The following is a 14,747-nucleotide window of genomic DNA, read 5'->3' on the forward strand; positions in this document are numbered from 1 at the left end:
TTTACGACAGCCTGTTTCAGAAGTTGTTGAGACGTTCCTTCCAAAACCACAAATGTAAATGTGCTGCTGCTGCCAATTCCAAATCAGCAGTCGTTAGGATGTGTCAACTGTGGACCACGGATGTGTGTCCAACATTTTGTTGGCGTTCATTCAATTATCAAGACATTTCAATCTGAACCAAAGTTGTGGCACAGACCCAACAGACTGTATGAACTTGTACTTATGCAGGGAATATTGGGACAAAGTTAGTTAGTTCTGCACAGCTCAAAAGCTTTTATTTGCTTGTCTTTTACTTCCGCGTTATCTGCACTAGGACGTCATTGCCTCAAACAGCTGTCCAGAGAGTTTAAAATTTTTATATTTTTAATGAAATGAAACAAAACAACTCAAACGACTGACCACCTCAGTCGTTTTAAGTATTTCTTTCAGTTGTCTCCATGGAGCCTACCTGTTCATAAGAGGGCATTTAAATCATTAATTATACATTGGAAAAGTAATGGACCAGCCCTATAACGTTTCTTCTTTGTCAGTATAATTATCAGGTACGACGTTCTAACCCGCTGCGTGCATGACATCTGCAATCTGTGGTATCGGCATCATTTGTGAACGGGACAAAACTGTAATTCAGCACAAAAAGTCCAGGCCTTTCGTCAGACAACCCCAAACTGTTGGGAGACATCAAACATGACTCTTTCATCTCTTTTTCTTTCTTCTTTTCTTTCTCTCTTTGACACAGACATTACTCCTCATATCAAAGCTTTTTATTGAACGATGCCGGGCTATAACTGAAGCCACAAAGCCTTATTGTCCTCTTGAACTAGTCGGTGGTGTTCAGGCATTATTCGCGTCCCTCCCTTTATCTCAAGCAAGGTGTAATAAGCAAAAATAAAAGGTGGAGCTGAGAGGCCGTCGTGCGAAAGCAAAATTTTATAGATTACTGCTCTGAGATCATCATATTGACGAGAGTAGATAAAACGCCCTTATTTTCCTGCAGCAGTAACCAGATAGTCTTTCGAGTTTAGGTGTTGCCCGAGAGATGCAGCGAGCAAACCATAAGGCTAAATCAAAGTCTCTGCCCATGCATTCAGGTCTGATTAAGTGCATTAATGGGGATTCTCTCAGTTCCTGTATGAAGCTGTCAATCAAACTGAGGCGGAGGTGAGAAAACTATGTTGGCCTGTCAGTGTGCTAGTGTTGCAGGTACTAGCCAGAGCCCTGAAGGCAACATTACCACGACTACTGATGTTCTTAAGATAACTGAAGGAGTTGTCAACACATGCCCTGCAGTGCCGCAGTTGGCCTTTGCTGCTGAATTAAAATCAGATTTCTTCTTCTCTCTCTTTCTCTCTCTCTCTCTCGCTCTCTGTCTGTCTGTCTCAATGCTCTGTGTTTTGTTTTTAATTTTCATTTTCAGTATGCTGGAAAGTCCTGAAAATCAAGACATCCCCAAAACCTGGGTAGGATTTTGCAGAAATTAAAAACAAACCACAGAAATGTTTTTTGGCACCTTAGGAATAAGGAAATGTAGTACCTGTTCAGATGGCAGCACAGTGGCGTGGTGGTTAGCACTGATGCCTCGCAGCAAGAAGGTTCAGCGTTTGAGTTGACATGTTCTCTCTGTGTCTGCGTGGGTTCTCTCCGGGTACTCCAGCTTCCTCCCACTGCCCAAAGACATGCTAGTTAGGTTCACTCTGTGTAAGCCCTGCGATAGGATAAACTGGTGACCCGTTCACCAGTCTATCCTATCTGTGTGTACCCCCCCCCCCCCCCCCGTACCTGTTTAGATTCTGCACACCAGTTTTAGTTTACACGTGTGCTGCACATGCATTCTGACTCAGCTGACTCAGTCTGAAGAATTTTAATTAATTTTGTCGAGGACTTTAACCAATTTATGGATAGAGCTTTCTCCTAGAAACTGTTATCTAATAGCCTAAGTTTTTGTTACAGTAAGGAAATCCATTTGCTGAGATGTGACATCTAAGACATCTGACAGTCTTCAGCTACTTAATGTGTACATAACCCGTAACAGTCCTTTGTTTCCGTGACAACGATTGCAGCAAGCACAAAGTATTGAATAACTGCGATAATATTACAGAGACATAAAATAAAGCGCTGAATACAGAAAATGTAAAAACAAACCTCAGAAAAGGATAGTTCAATGAGAACAGACTTCCTTAGAAAGTGAACAGTCCAGTTTTTATTTAATAGAGATATATAAAAAGATAGATTTGAGCATCTGTGGCTTAGTAAAGTAAACCCTCGCTGGGTATAGACACTGGTGGTAGTAGAGGGGATGAGAAGAATGCTGGAAATGTGGATGCAATGAGGAGTTAACGTAGCGTCACATCATGTCTGAACTGAAATGTCAGCAGCAGAGGAGAACACATTTAAAGTCTGACAGCAGAACATTGGCTGATTAACTTAAAACTCCTTATATGTCTTTTCACTAACAAGACCACACCTCTTGATATTCAAAGAAGTTTATTTGACCAGGTTGAAGAGAAGGGAAAGATGGGAGATTGGAAGGGGAGGGTCGAGGGGAAGGAAAAGAGAATTGAGTTGCGGCTGATGATGATCCTTGGACGACTGGACGTAGGATCCCAGGGAGAGAGATTCAGGGTGGGGGCATATCTCTGGAGGCGTCGGCTCCTTGACCCCCTGGTTCCTGCAAAGAGATTGTGAAGGAGAAGAGAGAACAGAGAGGGTCGGGGTGGAGGGGTTTGAGAACTGAGTCAAACGGGCGAGGAGAGGTTAGGTGCGTCTATATAGGCAGGTGCGGGTAATTGGGTGTTTGAGGCGTGGTCCTGTTCCTGAACCTCAGTTATTTAACTTCATATTTTACAGGAAGAGGAAGAGAGATTCCTGTCTGAACTTTTAAATAAGAATATAACAGTTAAATTGTCTTTTACCTGCAGTAAATACAGGAAACACTTTTTGCAAACATTTGTGGCAAGAAAATTTGTAGATTAATCAATTAAAAGGTTTTAATTTCTTCAGTAATTTCCATTAATGAGAATGTTATTAACTGTTTAGATTCATTCAATGACATACAGTCTACATTCAACATTTAAAGCATGACTAAATGTTCTGAATAAATTTCACTCGCGGCTTTTATGGTGACACGGCTGAATGAGTAATAAATTCCATCCCCATTATCTGACACTGTATTTAAGAATCATGAAAATTACCTGTTGCTATGTAGGTGTGTCTGGTGTTTCTCTAAACCGAATCAATTCTGGTTGTGAAGGTGAACAGCCTTGTTTTATCATGTAAGCTCCTTTCTGGCAAAGATCATTGCCCAAAAATTGTTCTGAACCCTGTCACCTCTGCTCACGTGTGAGCCAGAGAAACACTGGAAGGCAGTAAAATGGCATGATCACGGCACATCATCTCCGGACTCAACGGGGAATAGCACTAGCGTATCATAACAAAATATTGGTGAAATGAACCGATAATGCGTTATTTAGTTTCGGTGCCCCAGTCACTCCCACTATATGGATATACGCGACTCTCCGCTGGATCTAAATATCTTCCAAACGACTCCACATGACACCAAAGTTACGCATATGAGTGAGTAAACGATCGTATTTTATGCCAGAAATAAGGTCCAGGTTGTGAAAAACGGTAATTCCTCTTTAACCTCTGAAAACCACTTAAGGCCTCGTTCTCAGACTCCCACTGACATGCCAAACTTAAATGGATTATATCTGAGCAGCCACGAGGTTTATTTGTATAAGTTTTGTCTCAGAATAAAGTTACGACTTCTATCGGAGAGGGGTAAGAATCAGGCTATATGTTACTGGTTGAGAGTAAGTAAAGTTTGAACATAGCAGCATTACCTGTACCAAGACGGATGCTACTAAAGTGAAGCAGAGAAGTTTCAAATCGGTTTTGCAGCTTCCCCCAGTATCGTTGGGTGCTTGATTTAAACAGATCTGGTTTGGTTTTAATGAGGTTAACTAAGTTTTGAAGCAAGGCTACATCTCAACTCACCCAGGGTTGTTTCATCTGTTCTCCTGGCCCCCGACTTCCCGCTTCCTCCACAACCCCTACCTCTTCACATCCATTCCCCCTGTCTTCTCATCCTCCTCTGGTCACCTTGTGCAAAACCATCCCCTCAGACTGAACCCCTACCTTAAAGCTCCCTCAGCCATCAAACGTCACGACGTCTTGCACCAGACCAGTTGCACGACTTCCACTTGCATCCTCGCCTTTGCCTCCGCCGTTCGTCCCCAACATCCGATAATTCTTCTCTTCATTAAACGTGTAAACTTACATCGTTGTGTGATTCAGAAAAAACAGCTGTTTTGCCTCACATTGGGAAAGACATTTTGGCAGCAATTAAGCATCTTATGCTCTTTATGGATGTTGAATAGTGACACAGATGGGCAGATAGATGGGCCGACAGGCAGCAGGCAGACCGTCTGGCACCAAACTTCCTACCATATTCTTTACTTTCTCTTTGTAGAAATACAGTCTTAGACGCACGCCTTGGAAGAGAAATACGAACACGTGTGATCTCACTTTCTAAAATAGATCAGCATTAATAATATTTATCATTGTCAATAAAATGTATACGAATGAATTAGGTTAAGTCCTTGTCTCCATGTGTTTCTCTGTGATTACATTCTTCTTTCTCTGTGGTTTTAAGCCTTATTTCTCGGCTCTGTGGGTTTTTGCTGCCATCGTGTGGCTCCGGTGTAAAAAATTAGCTGAGCTGGTTCGTTGCTTTGTCAGTTATTTGTTTTGTCATGGAGGAGCAGGAAATGTGAGGAAACCCACACACTTCAATCTTCAGTTTTACCAAAATCTTAGACACACAATTTGTAATTATTTTAGTGGAGAGTCCTCAGCTGGAAGATGAGACACCATATGTTGCACAAAAGGACACATTTGGAAGAGTGGGTTAGAGCTGTGAGCTCCAACCTGGGATTTGGCATCCACAATAAGTCCTGAAATAAATCTGAGCTTTGACAAAACTACATTTACTTCCTCAAAATGGTCAATGCAAAAACCAGGGGGCCGTGACTTTGGATGAGGTGTAGGCATTGCTTCATTTTAAGAGCTAACAAGCTTAAAAAGATTAGAAAGAAATTCATCTGAGCATCCCAAACCAATCAGCTTTGGCGTTGTTGCAATGAAAGAAAATGACTTTGTATAATAACTGAAATGACATAATGAGATCTTGGTCGGTGTGAGATGTTCCGTCGTGCTTTATTCAGCTGTCACGTTGAGCTGATGCACTTGTAATTGTGTCTGTTTGTCTCACAATGACCAAATGTCACTGCAGAATAGGAAAAATTAGGAATATATTGAGATGAGCGCCACAAATGTGAATATCTCATTTCCATATTGCTCAGGATACGGGACAATCATTACGCGGATCGCTTATAATTCTCTTTGTTTGCGCCCCCCACATTATGATCAGCTGCAGCCATTTTTAAAGGCCCGTGGAATCCGATAACAACTCCGACAACAAAAGTGTTCCTCCTCGCTCAAATTGTTCAAGTGCAGCAATACAACGGTAGCCCAAGGACATTATTTGCATATTGTCAAGGGGTGTGTGAATGGGGCTTAGGAGAATGAGAAATTATATCAGCCACAAAGAAAAGCAATGGTCTGTGACCAAATGCTCGATCTTCTATGCATATGTTATCTGGGATTGAGGGGCTTTGTTGTCATATAAATGCAAATGACAGACAGTATATAGGAGACAATATGCAATTATTGTTCAGAGAGGAATTTTTACTCAGTTTAATCGACTTCTCTGCTGTATGATGTGCAGTGGACGGGATCGCAGAAGTCCCACAGAGTCGTTTGCTTTTAGACATATCAGTAATTCATCAAACACACGGTAGTTTTCTGGTGGTTATAGTCAGAGGTGCTCCTAGCTGGGCATCTTCTTCAGAAAACTAGAAGAAGCTTTCTGATTTGTGTGATAGTTTTGGTTGGATAGATTTAATTTTGTCCACTAAATGTGCAATCCCACCTCATCTGTGATGAAAACAAAATAAATAATTGTGAATGGAAGGAGTCGACCCGCTCCCCTTAACATCGGAGGAGCTGGTGTTGAATTCGCTTTAAAATACCTGGGATTGCACATCAACACCGAGCTCTCGTGGCGTAACAACTCAGACAACTTAATAAAGAAGGCCCATTAAAGGACGTACTGCTGAGGAGACCTGCCTCGGTACTGCAGTGGTGTGGAAACTGCTCAGCTACAGACATAAAGGTTCTGCAGCAGTGGTTAAGTTTGCACAGAGGATACCTGGCAGCAGCTAACCCTAACCCTAACCCTACAATCAAGGACATCAAGCCAGCAGATGCAGGAAAAGGCCTGGAATACATTATTCTCTTGTTTCTTACATCTGTTTATAATTGTGCCTTCACTAGATCTCAGCACTCAGTTTTGTTCCCCTTCATATTCCCTAATGGAGTGACAGTACACCTTGATACCTTGATATAGAGGGAAACATTTACAAGAAAGTGCACATGCATGCAATAAGGGAAGGTTACCTCTAGGTGGCGTGATTCTACTGGTTTATCTTTTGGAGGCGGGGTTCGAAAAGAAAATGACTCATCTTCACAGTCAACTAAATACCAGAGACTTGTTCCTTCCTGTTGAGATGATCGGGGAAATAAATATTATTTTAGAAGCCAAATAAACATTGTCCGTTGAAGAGGAGTGGCGAGGGCTGAAGGCTGCGTCGTTACCAGTTTTAAATGCCCCGGATCAGCCGGGGAAAGCCTGGTGAATGAGAGTGAAGGTGAAAATAGATGATGACGCAGAAAGACATGCACAATCAGGAAAAACTGGACTGCAGCAATTAAAGAAAGCAACTGTTTGAAGTTAGCTGACATTCAGAAGTTGTGTTTGGACGGCTACTTCGTTACGTTATAACTTTAGGAAGAACAGCCCAGTGACTCTTAAGATTGTTTCTAAAGCTAAACTACACCCAAACATACCTCCATGAACGCAGTGACACCTGTTCAAGTGATAATTATTCGGTAGCCTTACACTGGAGTAAATTTAGGAACTGATAGTGGATAGATGTGAATTATGCTGTTATGTTATGCTGCAGTTATTTTAGACTCCTGCGCTGTAAATAATTTGTCCAAGAGATCTGGAAAGTAAAAAAAAAAAGAGTAATCTTAATGAAAACAAGTTTAGTCACACTGAAAACTTTTTATAGTATCAGCTGAAGGAGTCACTTCCACATTCCCCACAAAGACCTCAATTCTGTGTCTATGGAGTCAGCATTACTGAAACATGAAACATTACTGAAGAGACTCAGGAGAGACTGCAATGACTTAAATTGACAGGAGAAAGTTCTAGCCTGTGTTTTTTTTTTTTTTTTTTCCTTTCATGTTGCCTGGAAAGTTTGAGCTCTCAAAAGAGTGCTTGCCTGGAAATCTGCAAATATGATCATCGTGTTTCTTTAGAAACCTAATTAGATCAATTAAGTGAACTCCCTGAAGAACGTCCAGTTTCTGTTTCGTCAAACACGAAACAAGACGAGAAATTTCCAGGAAAAACTTTTCTTATCTGCAAATCTACTGAATGTACACGAACCAGACTAGCTTTACAGAGAAGATTACACACTCTGTGCAGCTGATATTTGGCCAGTTAGCATTCATCAGTTTGACCAATTGACCCTTATGTCTGAGGCTATTTTTATTTTATGTCCACCTGAAAAAAATAAAAATAAAATAATTCTCCAGCTTTGTTCCTCAACAGCAGCAAAGCTCTAAGATGAAAATGTAGAAAACTAGGCTCCATAAGTGAAAGACACTGCAGAGATTTTTAAAATATAATAAGTCAGAATGGGATCTGGAAAAACTTGAACATGTTCGATAAACATGCAAATTTGTAAATTAGAGACTAAAGAACAGCTTGTAAAGATTCTTGCTGTTGGTTCAACTGTGTTTTCATTTTGGAGGCTGTGGTTTGTCGTACTATTGAACTGTATTTTGTTGTATTGACACATGCTCCTATCATTTTGTCCATTTTAGTCAGTGGGTTTGGATAAATAACAGAAACACTTCTGTGTTTAATTCAATCCAGTTTAACAGCACCACAAACTACATCCTCCAAAATCATCATAAAGTTGAATTATTACCTCTCTGACGCTGTTTCAACATAAACTGAACATAATAACAGTCATGAAGAAGGACTTAGTGCAGGACTGTTCTGTTATAATGGATTTGTTTTACTGGTGTCCCTAATGAAATGGCATTTTAGCGCATATAAAATAAAGCTAAAACGTGCTTTGTTTTAGACATGACACTGATGTCAAATGCAAAATCCACTCTGGAACTCAAGTAAAATCTGTTGCAACATACGCTGATTAGCCACAACATTATGACCACTGACAGGAGAAGTAAATAACATTGCCCATCTTGTGACAACACAATGTTCTGCTGGGAAACTTTTGGACCTGGCATTCATGTGGATGTTACTTAGAGATGTAGCACCCACCTAGACCAGACCAGGTAACTCCACCCGATAGCGATGACACTCCTTGATGGCAGCAGCCATCCCCAGCAGGATGCAGCCTGACACACACACACAAACACACACACACACACACACACACGGTTTAGGAGCAACTCATAAAACATGAAAAAACTAGTCTCCAAATTCCCTAGATCCCAAACTTGTCAAGTATCTGTGGGATACACTGGAAAAAAAGTCTGATCCACAGAGGCCCCTCCCCTCAACCCATAGGACCCCACTAACAACAGCCCCCCACTAACATTCTGCTATCAGACACCACAGGACACCCTCAGAAGGCCCATGTCCATTCTCTGATGAGTCACAACTGTTTTGGAGGCACAAGGGAGACCTACACAATATTAGGTCATAATGATATGCCTGATCAGTGTAAATGCTGCATAACAGATGCTGTTTGTTTTAGTCACAGTACTACAAGACAACTAATTCAGATGAATTTTCCACAACTGAAACCTCTACAAAATGGTGCTAGCTGCATTTGTTCTGGTCCAGAGACCTCTACAATGGAAAGGCATATCACACGTTCTCAGATGGAGCATGCCCCCGTTAAATGATAACAAATGACACCATGTTCCTCTCTGCTCCTTGCCTTTGCATACCATCTCAGAGTGAATGACCTCAACTCAATATCCTGTCTGCTATCAATGAGATTATGCAGACATGCTAACAACAGGAAATTAGCTCTCACAGGGATTGACCAACAGCCATTTGTGGCGACTCGTGACTCAGAGGTAAGTCATAGCAGGGCCGCCTCAGACCGCTCTGTTAGACAAGCTTGTATTTTATAATCAGTCATAGTAGGAACAACAGGTTATCGCTGGGGTTGTCTTTTCATGCGAGTCACAGTCTGAGTGGAGATAGGCAGATAGGAGCTACGAGGGTTAAGTTCACCGTGACCGTATAAGGGAAGAGGCCTACCTGTGCCGTGAATCATGTGTTTGTTTTGTCCACTCGTGTGGATTCATATAGAATCAGGGAGAAGTCGCATCAGCAGAGTCACACAGTGCTGATGAGAAACAAACACATGACTCTGTTGTGCCGGCCTGTAACAACATGACACTCACACTGATCCATTTCCCCCACGAGAATGGAAACAGTCGGAGTGTGTCACCCGCCTAATCTTTTACTCCTGTTACTTTCACAAAGTCAGCGCCTCGGCCTCTACTGATGACACGAAGTTCCTGCCTTCTGTTTTTCAATATTTCTGGGAATTACAGTAAAGAGATATGACTGCGCAGATAGCACCAGTATTTAGATTTCAAATTAAAAAAATAAAACTTGCAGCAATCGTAAGTGAACAGTTAAATGAATTAAATCAACAGAGTAGAGAAATCAGTACAAGATTTTATATTCCACTTGGGAGGCGAACCCAATTTCTCCAATCCTGACCAGGCTTGTCTTCTGTCCTGCTGTATTTTAATTACTTGAGGTGCAGAAAACACACATTTCTATTTTTCCAGACATAAAATTAGCTTGCTGGAGATATACCATAATCCTAACCCTTTCCACTACCTGACTATCCCTTAAACAAGTATTCATACTATTGTTTTTGTTTTTGTTTTTATGTTCTTACAACATGCACAATACAAATATGCACACACACACATATATGTGCACTTGCTCTTTGGATTATTTGGCCTATTTGTTCACTTTAGAGAAAGATTTTCAGGTTTTACAAATGAAGTTTGGACTCTAAATTAATGCAACATGTTCATAGCGTATATAGTATGCATAGATTTGCTGTCTAATTAGCAGTATACCAATAATAGTATGTTACAGCGCACTTGTTAACACTGTGTGTAACCATACTGAGAGTTAATCACAGCCAAAAGTCCTTGAGCGTGCTCCATGTGTCATCAAAACATATTTCACAACTACTTCAAACTCCTCTTTTCCCAAAAGTAAATTTTGGACAGATCTGGTACAGCAACCGGCCTCAGCTGGTAATCACACAATCATACACATGAACTCACATGAGTTCACAGACTAGCAGCTGATAATCAGCCAAAACATTATGACAAGTAGCTGTGTAAACATTACGACACGCCTTCCAGCTGCTACCAAAGTTTTAAGACATGTGATGACTACAACTCACACAAGACATCATCCACTTAAAGTGTTACCAGAAAAACACTTAGACACCCATCAGCCAGAACATTAAAACCACTGACAGGAGAAGTAAATAACATTGACCATCTTGTGACAATTCAGTGTTCTGCTGGGAAACGTTTGGACCTGGTATTCATTCATGTGGATGTTACTTAGACATGTACCACCCACCTAGACCAGACCAGGCACCCCCACCCCATAGCAATGACACTCCTTGATGGCAGCAGCCATCCCCAGCAGGATGCAGCCTGACACAAGAACACACACAAAAACGGTTTAGGAACAACTCAAAAAAACATGAAGAACAGCACAAGGTGTTGATCTGGCCTCCAAATTCAGTAGATCCCAAACTGATCAAGTATCTGTGGGATGATCCACAGAGGCCCCTCCCCTCAACCCATAGGACCCAAAGGCCCCCCACTGACAACATTCTGTTGCCAGACACCACAGGACACCCTCAGAAGACCCATGTCCATTCTCTGTAACAATATAGCATATTAGTGAGGGACAGAATAGTTGCTTATGCCAAAAAAACAAACCATAACACTGAAACAAGCCAGAAAGCAAAACCAGAATAACAAATAAATCCAAGTTACTAATGTTTGTCACTATTGTTTGTTCAGTATTTTCATTAATACCCCGCTGACAAACAAACTGAAGATTTTCTAATTTGTTTAAATAGTACCTCAAGGCTATAATCTAACAAGACGGCCTCCTTAACAACAAAAAGAAAACAAATACAAGCAAACTAACCTCCTACATTTGTGTAGTCACTGATTCATGCGCAGGGTGTATAACTTTAATAATGTCAACCTCTATTGGTGTTTTGCACTTACAGCATGCAGGCTGCCTCTGAGGATTTTACTGAGTGACAGGCAATTAGACGGAGAGGAAAAATAGCTGTCTTCCTGTTATTCATAGCACAGTGAGTTGTGCAACAGCCTGAAGTTTCAAAAGATTTGTCACCGAGCACTTGAACTGAGAACAGTTTCCTGTGCTTAAGTAGATTAACTGATATAAACAATGGTCACACATACAGAGCCAATTACTAAAATACATTTGTGCACAGATGTGAAAAACAAGTGTTTGTGAAGAGAGTGCAAACAAAAACGAAAGCTAAGAAGGGAAGACAAACTGTCATCTACAATATTGAAGTGAGAAAGGAGGGGCCGGCTGCATGTGGAAGGACGTGTGTGTGCGTGCGTTGTATGTATGTGTGTAGGAACGTTATGATGTTGAGTTTCTGGTACATCATGTGCTCCATCAATGGAGGACCTGTCAGGAGCTGTTGAGGGATTGATGGCATTCTCAGAGAAAAAAAACATGGCATCTTATTTTTGCCAAGGAGATCAGTAAAAACACTTTTATGTGATCGTCAGCAGTTTGCCCCGAGCTCTGTTCACTCAAAAACAGGTATAAGTCAAACGCACACAAACAAAGTCATGCTGGCAAACACGCCCACACTGAACACATGTTTTTGCTTTAACAATCTTATAGAAGAAGAAGAAGAAGAAGAAGAAGAAATTAATTTGACAAAACTTTTTGAATCTCTTACAAATCCCACTGTTGAGATGTAGATTTAATCAGGAAACTGCAATTTTATAAAACTTAATTTGAATGTTGTCCATCTTCTTTAGCTTTTATCTAGGATTTTTTACTTTTTAACACTACTAAGTTGATTTATTAGCTGTTGTTCTTGGGTCCTTTACTAATTTTACACAAACAATACACTGATCAGCCACACGACCTGGTATTTGTGTGGATTTTACTTAAATGTGTACCACCCACCTAGACCAGACCAGGCACCCCCCACCCATAGCAATGACACTCCTTGATGGCAGCAGCCATCCCCAGCAGGATGCAGCCTGACACAGGAACACACACAAAAACGGTTTAGGAACAACTCAAAAAAAAAAACATGAAGAACAGCACAAGGTGTTGATCTGGCCTCCAAATTCACTAGATCCCAAACTGATCAAGTATCTGTGGGATGATCCACGGAGGCCCCTCCCCTCAATCCATAGGACCCAAAGGCCCCCCACTAACAACAGTCTGTTGCCAGACACCACAGGACACCCTCAGAAGACCCATGTCCATTCTCTGATGAGTCAGAATTGTTTTGGAGGCACACGAGAGACCTACACAATATTAAGCAAGTGGTCATAATGTTATGCCTGATCGATGTATAATCATGTAACGCTTTTTCTTGCAGTGTGGGTGCAGCTGTCTCAGGCTGAAGGACCAACCTAAGGTCTAAACAGTTTCATACAGACTGTTGGGACCTTAGGGTGAGAGGCGTTGTTTAGGATGTTCGACAGTTCGGCCCACATACTCCTCTCGCCCACCAGAGTCCAGAGAACAGCCTGGGATGGAGCTGGCCCTCGTTGTCAGCTGGTCCTGAACAATAAGCTCCACCTTGTGCAGTTATAACAGTACAATACTGATAATATAACTCTGTCAGGAATCGATCAGCTGCACGATGTCGCAACGAGGAACTTTACACTTCCTAACAATGCTTCTATACTTTAACAAAAGATCGTTATGTACACTTTGGGACATTTTTTTGTGATTTTACTAAGGGTTTCCATTTGACGATGTTCAGTAAAGCATAAAATTTTACTTTGTATTTTATTCCTCAAACTAAAAGTGTGATATGATTTTAAAGTGGGTTAAACGTGAGTAAACAATGAGAACATTTTTTAAGTCCAGATTTAATCCAGAAGCTTCTTAAATTAAACATTAAATTGGACAGTTTGTAAAATTAGGTAGCTGATAAACTTCATATAGTAGTTCTTGTATTTATACTGTAAATAAGTATTAAAATGTTGTGCTCATCAGTGTAATTTCCTCTTTAAGTTGGCCAAACATTGGTCATCTGTTTCCTTATCACATCTACCCAGAGACCCACAGTTTTTTTTTCTTTGTGACCCATCTTCTCCACTGGGACACCAGCTGACATCACACACACACCCTCACACACTCGCCCAGGTCCCTTGAGGTTGAAGCTAGCACAATGTCATTATCATCCATCGGATCGTGCGTGGTCACTGCCCATTCAGTCTTGCTGACGTGCCTTTTGTGCTCAGTAATTCTTCTCACAGAAGCCCCCCACCATACGCCCCACACACCCTGTCCTGCCCCCCGTCTACTGCGGCCCATCTGTAATCCCATCCCCCACCCTGCACCCCCATATCCGCCCCGTCTCGCTCTACACTTCTCCAAAACAAACCAGCTGTCTTGGCCGGTCGTGTCCCCGGGGGCGTAAACAGGTGCCGAGAGGGCCGCGGGGCCTCAGCATGTGACACATGGCAGCACGCTCCTCCAGCCTTCTCCTCCAACCTGCCAACACACCAGAGAGGGAGAGAGTGGTGTGTTTTACAGATGGAGACTTGATTATTACTACAGACGAGAAGCTGTTGACATAAAACCCTTTCTCTTGGTCAAACCATCAATTCACACTAAACCTTTGTGACACATTAGTAAACACATCTTTTAGAATTTCCTTATTTCATAAATCAAAACTGATATTTTATTTTTATTTCAATACATTGTTATGTGCCGTGAATCAGCTCTGTGCAGGAAGAAAGAACCTTGACATGCCTTCAAGAGATACAAAAATATACAGGGCTGTATAACCAAAATAGATAAAAGGGAAGGGGTCTGCCCTGCTGAGCCTGAAGCCAGCTGTATTTTTAGCACAAACTACACACTGTGCACAGAGAGGGGGGACTTCTGGAAGCAGGTCAATGCGCCTGTACACACATACCAAAATGGTAACCACAGGTTAACGCTACTATTCTCGTATGACTGTGAACTGTCAGTGGAGCCACTGACTAAAGGCTTTCACTTAACCCCCATATCTATTGATTGAGGGCCATTTGCATTCTGACTGTTATTGCGAGTTATTCTTCCTTTGTGTCACAAACTGAAATTTGTCAATGGAAACCCCGCAAGTGCGCCGGCTTCGTCTTTGTGCAGAGTGTTCACAACTTTTACAACTCTTTACAGCGCTTGCTGACAAGAAACCCAAGTTTAGAAACTGCTCTTGAACACAATAAAGTCTTTCTTTTGAAGCTTGAAGAACAAAGGCAGCTTCACACCGTAAACCATCCCACCGTTATCT

The sequence above is a fragment of the Chelon labrosus genome (genome assembly GCF_963514085.1).
Source record: "Chelon labrosus genome assembly, chromosome: 3".
Lineage (NCBI taxonomy): Eukaryota > Metazoa > Chordata > Actinopteri > Mugiliformes > Mugilidae > Chelon > Chelon labrosus.